A 12,925-nucleotide genomic window follows, 5' to 3' on the forward strand; every position below is an offset into this window, starting at 1 on the left:
CAAGTTCAAACGGGAAGGATTCAGGACAATGGTGTGTTTCACTGGTTTGGTCCTGTTTCTGTAGCTTCATTTTCAATGTGCAAAGTTTCACAGACAGCTATGGGATAGTGCTCAACTACAGGCACCACCATTAATTTAAATAGAAATAAACTGGCTTAAAATGGTGGTTTGAAAAAATGATACCATAAAATATGCAGCTTAATAAAGCATGGGATAATATAACAGTGCAACTGACCTATTAAGTCTCTTAAACTAGGATAAAGTACTAAAATTATTTTTGGAAATTTGTCTTTTCTTCACAGTTTAGATCTTTTCAGTGTTTGATATACAGTACAGTAGTTCCTCCTAAGAGCTCCTGGAGATTCCTGGAGATTGTTGTTGTGTGTGTCTGGTTAACTGGCAAGTCTAAACTGGCATCATGTGAGTGAAGGTATGTGCAGGAGTGGGCTCAGTGATGGACTGTTAAATAATGCTGGTGGGATGGACTTCAGCTTCACTTGACCCTCAACTGGATGGGATACATTTTATGTTATATAATATACAATTCTCATACATTTTATTTTAAATCAACAGATTCACTCAAGCATAAAGCCCAAAAGATTTTAATGCAAGTTATTGTAATTATCAAAAAACTAATATCTCTTAACAAATACATGTTTAAAGGTAGCCACCAACACCACTCTTAACCACATGCAAGAAAAATTGTTTCATTAATTTAAAAGCCTTTGAACTATCTGGATTCAATTAAATTTACAAACTCTAAACTGTTTCAAGAATGCAGTATGCCACTTTGGCTTATTGACATAAAACATCTTTAATAACTTCAGAGACAACAACCTAATGTGTTTTTCCGATGAGGGCTCATGTTCTTGTTATTACCTTTCTAAAATATTTAAGTTTGGAAGCTGATTTTGTAGATGTCTTTATTAATACAGAAAACAGAAATCTACTTATACACATTGAAAACTGTATTATGTTCTTTATATTATTAGTTTATAAAATGCACAGACAAACTAAGTTAAGCACATAGTATTAAAATTAACAGCTTCCATTTGTACTATGGTGTTTAAAAGCTTTTTTTGTGATGCCGGCTCTAGAGCACAACAGCACTTATAATGTTCTACCACCTGATAAAAAGTTTGCCAACAGCAAGATTACCTATAAAAAGTAATTTATTTTACATGACTGTTTATATCATAACTTTCTTTTTTATCTTTACTGTGTGCATCTTTATTTTCCCTTTTTGTGTTTTATCATGATTAGTACTAACCTGGCAGTTGGTAGTATAAACATTAGTATTCCTAGGAAAGGCCCTGAAGAATGGTGCGACTCCCCTGAAAAGCACTGGCTACTTCTGGGACTGTACATTATTATTGGGAAAATTGAATCATATTTAAATTACTTCAGTCCTTTTTCACTATTTTTCTGGCATGTTTCAACACATTCAGGGGGACTTCCTGAACACTTTGCAAACCAAACAAAGTCAGAAAATATAAAACCTGTATAACAGTTTTGGTGAACTGTACTGTTGGACTTGATGATGCCCCTCTCCAGTGACCCTGATCAGATAGTATGAATGACTTTGTGGAACAGACCGACTGATAAACTTCCTTTTTTCTTCCCTCAACATGTGAGTGAGATTTGTCCCTTTTTGACTAACTCAATGTCAGAGAGGGATATGAATTGTACGGATATTCCTCTCCCCTAGACTTACTTCAATTTGTTCCCTATTACAATTTCCTGCACAATAATTTATTTCCAAAGTAAAATCAGGGGAAATTGAATGCAAAAAAGTAAGAAGCTCATTGCGCTCCCTTTAATGTAAAATTACATCTTTGCATACATTTATGATGTACTTATTGTTAACTACAATGTAATTCCAAAACATAAGAAATAAGAATCAGTTATAACACACTGCATGTTATGAAAAACATGCACTACTCCTCAAAGAGAGATACATCATATAGTTATGTGTCACATTAAAGAAACTATTTCTTAAGAGTTGTGGAGCAACAGGAACCATCAACCTCATTTTATGCAAAGCAAAGTAGCCTATATTTTGAAACTTTGAACCTTTTTTGCATGTGGAAAAACCAGTCTGTTAACTTTGCAGGCAGAGATGCAATTGCAGAAAAACTGGAAATACTTGTTGCTCGGTATTTAAAAAAATTCAGCCACCCTTAGTTTTAACAACATCACTGAAACAAATATCACGTACGAGGAATCAATATCATCAATTCTCGCTTTGGTTCAGATTTTTTAATAAGTTATTTTAAAATGGCAAAAACACAGGCCATGTCTTTCAGGTATTTTATTTAATACTCTCTCTCTCTCTCTGAATGCAGAATACTGTATTAATAAATGGCCTTTTGCTAATGGGATCAGATTCAAATTTCAGACTTCTGATATTTGTGCTTCATAGATATCCAAGTTCCAAAGGCTCACTGCTTCAAGTTGTCTTTAGATTTTCTAAAATGTATAATACTTCAATCTACATTCCTAGACAGCACTATTAGGCATAAATTTACGTCTAACTTGGACCTCATTTACAAGCTTCCAATTTGAAGTTACCTGTATTGTTCATTTTTCCCCCTTATGTGAAACTGATTTTTATTCATGAATTACCCATACACAGGATGTCAATACATCCTAGTAAGAAAAAGTTTATAGACTTAATATGAAAGTTCACATTTTTGTAAAAATAACTAAATTATATTAGAGGTAATTATTTCCAGATATCATGCACCTTCACTTCCAAAAATAAAATTTATTTACAAATAAGTTATCTCCAGTTCTTTATAAAAAATACATTTTTGGATACATTTATTTCTAACATATCTTCAAATCCCTACATTATTAAACACAACACAAACAATCTTGGAAGTGCATATTAATTTATTTTGCCAATAGTTTAATTAAGCAATTAACACAAAAGGCTTACTTCTAGCCAAAAACATGGAAAACTCAAATAAGACAGCAATCAGCTTGGCCCATGATCTGATTATCCACCATGTTTTTGTCAATTCTGCATTATAAGATTTAACTTGCTGCTAAATAGCCTGTAATAATTTTTTTCTTCCCTGACGATTTTGGCATATGTGCTTCTTATTGAGACTCTTCTCATCTTAATGTTACTTTGTCATTCCTTCCAGGTACTATCGATTCTTTTATTTATTGTTTAGGTAATAATGGAGAAGTGTTGACTATAACTATAATGGAGAAGTGTTGACTATAGCTATAATGAAGTGAAATAAAATTGCTCTGGCAGAAAGAACAGTTCCTCTCATATAAAAGTGTGAACTGAAATGCTGTAGCCCAAACAGAACTACATAAATGACCTCACACTGGCTTTGCTATAAATCCAAAAACTGAATCAAATGCTTTATAAATAATTCATTGAGTGGTTCCCAGAGACCAGTTGGCACCGCAGTGAACTGTGGATTAACTGCTAAAATAACTGGCTGTGGGTCCTTATGGCTCTTGAAATAAATGCAAAGTGATACAACAGTTGTGATTATATTTGTAAATCATTCTACTTTTTTCAGTTTCTCTACTGTTTACATATGCTAAAAAAGTAAAAAAGTTACCTAAATTTTTATAGCACAAAAAGTAAAACTCAGTTATGAACTCTAGTTTAGTTATTTTACTAACTAAATAAAGTCACTTCCATACAGGATGTCCTGCTTACCATTTGGCTTCAAAAGGATTAAACACTCAACAAACAGCTACTGTACTGAAGGTTTACAAATACTTTTACCAAATGCAAGAACACATGGTACATCTATTCTGTAGTATGTTCCACATACATAAGTGTAACGGCAAAGGTAACATGGTAAGTCTGACCTAATTTCCAAATTAAAAAGTTGGCGACATTTTAAGTTTTTATTAAGAGGCTCAAATAAATGAAAAACACGATATACAATACAGTATTTATGTAAACAATCAGCTGTCAATTTGGCCAATGTGAGACAGGTGAATAGGAAAACTAAAAATTTAGCACTTCTGGAAGGTAAAGTGCCCAGAAGAGGTCTGTAAGTAGCAGAATTAAATTTGGATTCAACTGCACTGAAACACATGCCGGCAAATGAAAGCTGAAAATATCAATAAACACAACTTTATCTGACCAGCCATTACATTATTTTAAAAAAATAAATACATAAGTAAGTAAAACTTTCACTTTATACAATCAAGCCTTGATCGAGAGGTCACAGAGGTCTACATTTGCCATACATAATAAAGTAAAATGCTTTTGACACATTTCTTACATAAAAGTCAAGAAAATTTGGGCTTTCATTGACCGTGCCTAAAACAGAACTACTGTATTTCATTTTGGTAGAGCTGCAAAGTATAACAATTCTTATCATGGGGAACCATAATTAAAATACAAAGACATGTACAGTATAAACTAACTCAGCAAAAGAACTAATGAAACTCCTGTCATTCAATGCAGGAGTACTATGCTGCATTCATGTGCGACTGGATACAGATGGGAACTCAGTTCCCAGTCAGAAATTTCACATGAACATCTTACAAAGTCAGAGCTCGGAAGTCAGAAAATTTGACCTGAACTTAATACAACGCTTATCTTTCACGTCAGTCAATTATATAAAATAAAATTATAACCTGGTCAGCAGAAAATGGCATTTTTGTGATGGAACTTCATTAGGAGTAAAACAATATACTTTTAACACATTTCATTTGCTCTTTACTTTAACAAAAAACACAGACAAATAATAGGTGACTTTTTTTTTTTTTTTTAGTTTAACCCTGACACACACACCCATGTACTGCCCTCCCCTTTTTTAATGGCAACTAGCACTTCTGGGTTTCAACATTTTCTCATATCTCAGTTATTTTGTTATAAGAAAAAAATGGTCTTCTAAAATAACTTTAAAACGAGACTGTTAAATTTGATCATTCATAAACAGAATATAATTTAAAGCATGGTGGTGCAGTGGTAGCACTACCGCCTTACAATAAAAAGAGACCAGTGTTCGCGTTCCTGGTCCTCCCTGCTTACATTTTCTCCCCATGCCCGAGTGAGTTTCCTCCCACTGTCCAAAGACATGCAGGTTAGGTGCACTGGCAATGCTAAATTGGCCTAATGTGTGTTTGCCCTGCGATGGACTGGTGCCCTGTGGCCCTATGGTTTGTTTCTGCCCTATGCTACCCGGGATAGGTTAGAAAATAACATGACAAACGATTACAAAAATGACAAATATTTAGGATGCTAGACTTGAAGAAAAACAATGTGGTACAACAGGAATACGACTGAATATTCACTGTTTGTAGTTGCAGATGGAGTACAAAACAACCAACCACTTGCCACCCTCATCTACATTATCACTATGTTGCACAGTTTTTCTCATTTAGGACCGTGATGATTGAGGTCACTAATTAGCAATTAAGTTTTACTTTGATGGTTTTAAAATGTAATCTCCACCGTAGATTGATATGCTGTCACATTTCTGTATATGCAAATGTTGCCAATACCAACATTACAATATTTTTGCATATCAGTTAAATTTACACGCTATAGGCAGGGTTTCCAAATTCATTTCTGGAGAACCAATTGGATAGCTGGCTTTCCTTCCGACTAATGTATTAATCCTGTCTGTGATTGGACTTGTATCTTAATTGAAAATGTTACATCATAACACATGTAATATGCCAATACAGAAACTGCATTTTTTAACTTCAAGAAACAAGTTTCTCTTCTCTTTCAAAGTCTTTCACACACGCAAAAATAATTAATAAAATCCTACTTGTGAAATTCAAAAAAGCCACCATCTGATGATATGTATACATATGCAAATTAACAAGCAGCTCCTGTTTCATGCCACATTGCCATTTGCAGGGAAGACAGATAACTGTTTTTTTGTTTTAATAAAATGAATTACAGCCAGGACGACACATTTCTTGGCACTGATGCCATACACAAAGTGTCTAGAGTTTGATTTCTGACCAGGCTACTATCTGGGTGAACTGGGAGAGGTTTTCACATTCTACCCTATTATCTGTGTGGACCTTTTTCTGTCTGCTCAGATTTCCTCCTATAGCACAGCAGGCAAAAGAAATATTTAAATATCACCATAAATCTGCAATCTTTCCCACGATAAGAAGGTATGGAAAATGAAATAAGAGCATAAATTTGACTATTACAAATGCTGTATAGTTTAAGAAATTATATAAAAGTATGCTTTTCTGTACAACAAATTAACAAATGAAATCTAACAATGTAATATCCTAGAGGGAAAATATAAACCGTACAAGAACCACTAACAAAGTCTAATATCTAGGATCTTGGGCCTAATTCAAATAAATCAAACATTATACGGTGTTTTTACAGTAAGAGTATCCTTAGACTTCTATTTTAATATTTTACTCATGGGTAACATACTTGAAAATTAAAACAGTCCATTTAATTTGAAATTGAAGAATTTAGTTTTAATAATGATCCATTCATTTATCGTTAGCCAGAACCGCTTCTAACAAGTTCAGACATCTTATCTCGTATATTCACAATTACACCAAATAAACTTTCTCACATTTTCTGATTAAGATCTACTCTTCTAGAGGTAGTTGACAGTCAGTATACTGCTATGAAAAACATGTAGATGAACATCTACTGAAATTAAAAAACACAGCACACATTTATTCTTAGGTTTCCCATGTTTAGGCTGTATGGCTTAAAGGTTAAGGTGGTCTAAATACCACAAGGCTCCAAGTTCATTTCCCACTACTGACTGAATATGACCTTATGTGAGTCACTCTGCCAATGATTCTACAGCAATAATAAGCCAATAACTGTGCTGCAAATGTACATTTTAACAAGAGTTAATTTATATAAAAAAGGTACAAACCTTAACTCACTTCAGGAAAAGCCATATTGGGAGATAAAGTACTAAAGGTATTGCTCAATTATTGTAAATGAACCATTGCGAAAGCTACTTTTAGGAGTACATTCTGTCTAAGGGTAAATTATTCTGAAACAAAATAACACAAATGGAAAATAAAATACACAGAACCAAACAGGGTATATCAACAAGTGTGTTTGTTCTAGAACTTTTCCTTTATGTTATGAAAGACATTAATAACAAAATGTTTAAATAAAAATTTTGAAAAATCCAACAGAAATCAGATTTTACCACGATCCACCCAAAAATACTTTTAGGAAGTTAGTCGTCAAAGTTATTAACAGGGCCATGCTACTTCTACCCAAAACCCTATACTGCATGAGGCAAACTAAGATAAAGGAGAATATTTTCTGAAAAAGTAAAAAATTCAGGACCAGGCAGCTTATATCTCATTCTCATCTCCATCTGTGTGGACTGTGCACATTTTACTCATGATGACATTTTCGGTCCATTTACTTTATTTTTATTCCTATATCTCACAGACGTACAGGCCAAGATGATCAACCAGCTCTAAAAATGTTCCTCTTGCGAGTGTGCACATGTATGAACCTTGTCATGGACTGGTGTCCCAATGCTGGTCCCTTCCTTGCACCTAATACCGATAAGAAGGTTACCCAGTTAATTGAGATTAAGCGGATTCTGGAATTGGATGGATGGATAACACAAAAGATGCACATTGAGGAATGTCGACAATTGCAGAGTTTGTTAATTGTACAGTGTTTTAATATGTGTAAAACAGCAGTTTATAATGATGTTATATGAAAGGCACTATACAAAATTGTTTGAAATTACAAATGATAATATTATGCTAAATGCGGAACACAACCCAATTTTTCAGTTTATTTTTCATAATGTCATTCATATCGCCAGGTCCTCTCTTTCAAAAGTCATTAGCCATGCACTCCTACAAAAAAAACTGTTCATTTACATCATGGAGTGCTGCATTTGATTAGAATTTTTCTTTTTATATTGGCTGATGCCTTCATGCAAGGCGACTAACAAAGTCAGAATATTTTACAACTGTTTACAGTTTTTTTTTTTTTTAAACCAACTGCAGTTCGAACAAAGTGACTTGTTTAGAGTCACACAGTGGGGCAGAGGTGGGGCTTGAACCTGAAACAACATTATTTTCTATGAATCCCTCTTATGGACTAACCTAAAATGGGCCACCATTTGGCTCTGTAGCAGTGAAACAGAATTAATGATTAATTTACTTTCTCATCTTCAAACCTGCATAGCTATGCCTTTGCTTCCAAGAAAGTAATGCAACTGATAACCACTCAGGCCTTTTTTGGACTTGATCACCAAATATTTTTCAAACCACTTGATAGGAGCAAACTGTTCCACAAGGCGTCAACAAACACCAAACGAGGCACTATAACACTATGGAACACTTTCCAACAATTGGCACTTAAAAAGGTATTCTATTAATCATTTAAACTGGATGATTTTGTCATATTCAGTATGATGAAAAACAGCTTCAGTTAACCAGTTCACCCTTGAGTAAAAAAGGAAATGATGGAGAAACTGTCATCCGATGCATGATAGTTCTGTAAAACCTAAAAAAAGTCTTGATAACTACTGTTACGTGTGTGAGTGAGTGATTGTGCCCTGCGATGAGGGCCGTGTATACTTTTACTGAATGAGCCGGGTTTAAATGGATCTAAGGACGCTTACGTTTCTTTGCACTGGCTAGAACATTTGCGCCTCACACTCATTATCAGCCATGATCTTGTCTACTGACCTAAACAAACGGTCAGTAACCGTTGGCAACCACAGTACAGTGTGGGATTGGTGACGTCACTGCACCACGCTTAGAACAGGTTACCTTCTAAAAAGTATAAGCGGCAAGTTTTATACTATGGCGACGTTAAATTCAGTTGTATGCTCTAGACCGTTTTAGCCCAAGACCCCTTTGTCGTGTATTATTCTGTGCTTAAAGCAGAACACACAAAATCTACAGTTTTAGGTACCGGACACTTCACATTTAATATTCGAAAATCACACTATTTCCTTGTTTAAAACCATGCAAAGATGGGGAAATAAAATGAACTGTTTTAATAACCACACTCAGAATCACGAGGATAAAGTTAATGATAAACTGAAAAAAAACTGTCTAAAAGCCAAGAAGTAACCAAATTATAACCTTAAATGCGAAGCAAGGACAAGTTAAATAGGGGTCAAGGGCAGGGAAGTAAACTAAAACTGGAAACATGCCGACAGGCAAAAAGTAAAGGAATGGAGTACGATGAGCATCACCTGTGATGCGCGTTGCTCACGAGATTTTAGGAAAGGGCAGTGGAAACAGCGACCAAAATCCACGCGTGAAATAAGAAACGGGTGGACGATGCGCGTATTCATTCTCTTAACACACGCATTCGTACCACTCGCTTAGTTCCCCAGTGTGGCGGAAACATTAGAATTTTAAGGTCATACGACGCGTCCACCGACTCCTCACAACTCAATCCATCCCGTATAATAGGGAACACTCAGAAGGAAGCAAATTGTGTAGACCGGGCCAATAAAACTCAATCAGCAGCTCACGAGGAAGAAGGCTACTCAAGTACCCGAAAGTAAGTTTCTCCGAATGGAGCAATGGCGCACTCACCTGTTGCAGTCGCCCCTCCCGATTCCCCCGATTTTTTTTTTCTTTTCTTTTGGGCAGCGGCTTGTCTGTACTAACAACCGTCCTCGGGAGTGCCTGTTAGCCGAAGAGAGTTGGGGACAGGGAGGGAGGGAGTGAATGAAAGACTGTCTGAGAGAGAGAGAGAGAAAAAAAGTGACTGGTACTGCAGGCCTCTGAGTCCCCACCCTCCCTGAGTCAGAGGCTGGATGAATAATCAGTTTAGAAATATAGAGAGAGAGACTGAGAAGGCCTGCACGGGGACACACCCTCCGAAATATACACAAACCTTCTGTAGAAGGACACCCTTTCTTTTGTACTTGGGCACGCGGATTGGTTACATTCCACATACCATTTAAAAAAAAAAAAATCCGGCCAAGTTTAAGAAAATGGGGGGGAAGTCTTGTGAGGTCTTGGTTATGTCAGCTAACCGTGCACGCGGTGTTAGCAATAGCAGGAAGTCAGCATCTGAGAAGGGACGTGTGTCGGCGGGACTAAAGAGATTTTTAATTGCGTTTTTAAATGGGCAGGCCATGGTTATTTGTTATACCAGAAACCTTAACAACTTTATCATACTATTATAGTGGAAATAAAAAAAAAAACAGTATGCGACTCTGCAGGAGGAACAGGGACAGTCTTTGGGGTAATAGTTAAGAAGAAATGCAGCGAACTTCCTTGACAAATTGGGTTTTGCAGTTTATGATATAAAGACTATATGTATTGAACGTACATGTATATGGTATTCTATATACTGAAAAAATGGCAAATGGACTCGGCTCCCCTCATTTGTGCCAACATTATCATAGTGCCAACAACATAGCGTTTCACTTGTATCCTAAAGTAAGCGTCAGTTTATAATAACATTGTGTTTATGAAAGATGTTTCTCGGCTTTCTAATGTTAATGCAACTTTTCACTATGATTTAAACATACTGTACACCTATCAGTTTTTCACCCCGGTTTGCCAATATTATAGTCAAAGGGAAGTGGAGTCGGTCTTTGAAAGTTAATTAGCTAGAAATTTGACCTGGTATTAATGTATGTGTGTGCAAACTTTGTGCCCACTGCTTCCGGAACAGATTCTGTACCTCAAGGCTTTACAGAACTAGCCACTCTCATTCCCATTTAATATAATTGTCACAGCAAACCAGTACCAATTGTGGCATCACTGAGTTCAGGATGGCAACCATCCCTGGACAGAGTGCTAGTCCATTGTAGAATACACTATTAACACCTAATGATACCATGCCACGCAGACACAGGGAGAACATGCAGACTTTTTTTTGAATTCATGACTTAAACTGTAAGATGGTAGCCACAATATTGCCTCATTTTTCAGCATTTACTTGTTTAATACAATGTATATTAAAATAAGACATTCTTTAATAACCACCAGACATGGAGAATTCTATATGAATAGTAATGTGAAAATATGTGGTAATTGTGAACTATTCTGTATATGCAATACCATACCAAATTAAGTTTCTAGATTATAAAATTAAGTTTATAGATAGATAGATAGATAGATACTTTATTAATCCCAAGGGGAAATTCACATACTCCTGCAGCAGCATACTGATACAAAAAAAAAAAAAACAATATTAAAGAGTAATAAAAATGTAGGTAAAAACAGACAATAACTTTGAGTAATGTTAACGTTTACCCCCCCGGGTGGAATTGAAGAGTCGCATAAATTGCAAAAGTGAATAGTGAAAATTAATATCTCAAAGATCAGAAATATGCAGCCATATTTCCTAAGTGGTGCAAGTTTTGTTTTCAATTAATTTCAGACTTTGTGATCAATCCTTGCAGTCATTTCAACTTTTCATTTAGTGTGAAGGCTTGTCCTATTTCCTGTCTACTGTCTCAAAAGCTACCCATTATGTGGGGTTTCCATCTATCAATTTAGTCAGTCAATCAGTCATTCTCCAACCCACTATATCCTAACACAGGGTGACGGAGGTCTGCTGGAGCCAATCCCAGCCAGCACAGTCCAGAGCAGAACTGGGATCCTTACCCGTCAGGGATGCCAATAGCGTGGAGGAACAGGGGAAGACAATCCCCCCTCCCCCCAACACCCTATGCGGCTTTCCTCCTGGACTTCAGTACTGCTACTGAGATCCACAGGACATATTGGGAATTGAAGTTTTGGTCTGCCCTGTTGGGTCCCATGGGGGGCGCTGAGGGGATTTACAAGCCCTGCTTCGCCAGACACTAGAAGTGCTCCTGGGTTTTACATTAAAGGAGCAGACTCCTTCATCCAGGAAAACCAGAGTTGGGTGGAATCAGACGAAGCTTGCCTGGAGGACCGGAGGAGAAGAAAAGAATATTGAGAATTATGCGTGCTGTGTGCCTTTTGAAACCTGTATTGTGAAGTTATTTGAAAGATTAAAATGTTTTTATTGATTGGGACTTCTCTTTGTGCCGGGAGTGAAGGGAGGCTGTGATGCCCCCTGGTGGTCATAATACATATATTTAATTTAAAGTGGGAACAGATACTGGATTTTGTTCCCACATTCATGTCAATATTTTGAGTCAGAACTTTATTTATTTGCACAGTTCTGATAGTAGAAGACATTTATTCCCCTGTTATTGTTAGTTTTTATATTTTTATTTAGTGTTTTACTAAACTGACATTATGTTCAGAGATGGTGTCTGCCCTTCACTTGATCCTACTGAAGCGGCCTCCAGACATCTGTGCATCTGTATTGGAGAATGAATGACTAATTTGGAAATTCCTCTGATCATAAAGATGGACAGCAGTTACAGCAGGTTTAGCTAAGCCTATTTTAGCTCAAATTTTCTTTTATTCAGATCGTGCATCAGGCTGAATTTCTTGTACTTCTGGCTATTGCTTAAAGAGTCACCAAGCCTGTCATGCTGTGTCATGTGCCACTACTACCTGACCCAAAAGCAATTCATGTTCAAGGAATTTACCAATCAGGAACTGAAGGACAGGAGAAAAAAAAACAAATAAAATGACAGGAATTTGGTGCGATAGGCAAGTGAAATAAACCTGTTTATGGTAAACTGGGCTTTACGGTGAACAAATACTTGTGTGCTAGAAAGGGGGTTTATCACTTGCTAATTGTAATGGCTCATATTTGGCTTTGATTAATGGTATAAAAAATTGGTTGAGTTACACAAAATCTCAAAGGCCTAAATAAGAAAGGTGATTTCATGGTAATTTATGAAAGCTGATGTTTACTTGGAAAGCCTCAAAAAGAGTATTTTTTGCACGTTAGACTATTGCTGGGAGATCACTTAAATAATACAATTAAGAGATAGTATATAACATTGTGTAAAGGTTTGACTGTTTTCATTGAGTGTTTTTAGCTATCTTAGTCCATCTTTGCCTTTGGTCCTTGTGTTACTGTAAATATTGG

At 36.0% G+C, this 12,925-nt stretch overlaps 1 protein-coding gene across 2 annotated transcripts in view; it reads right to left on the minus strand.

Annotated features, from left to right (window-relative positions):
* elovl1a (ELOVL fatty acid elongase 1a) overlaps positions 1-12,925 on the minus strand; it is a 94,990-nt gene that overhangs the window by 35,129 nt on the left and 46,936 nt on the right. Inside the window, exon 1 of one of the 2 annotated variants that reach the window (XM_028811467.2) lies at positions 9,526-9,791. The exons of the other annotated variant lie outside the window; for it this stretch is intronic. The gene's annotated coding sequence lies outside the window, so the exon portion shown is untranslated. Of the gene's footprint in view, positions 1-9,525; positions 9,792-12,925 lie in introns of those variants that run through there. 2 annotated transcript variants of the gene reach the window in all.

This window comes from Erpetoichthys calabaricus, chromosome 10 (assembly GCF_900747795.2).
Source record: "Erpetoichthys calabaricus chromosome 10, fErpCal1.3, whole genome shotgun sequence".
NCBI lineage: Eukaryota > Metazoa > Chordata > Cladistia > Polypteriformes > Polypteridae > Erpetoichthys > Erpetoichthys calabaricus.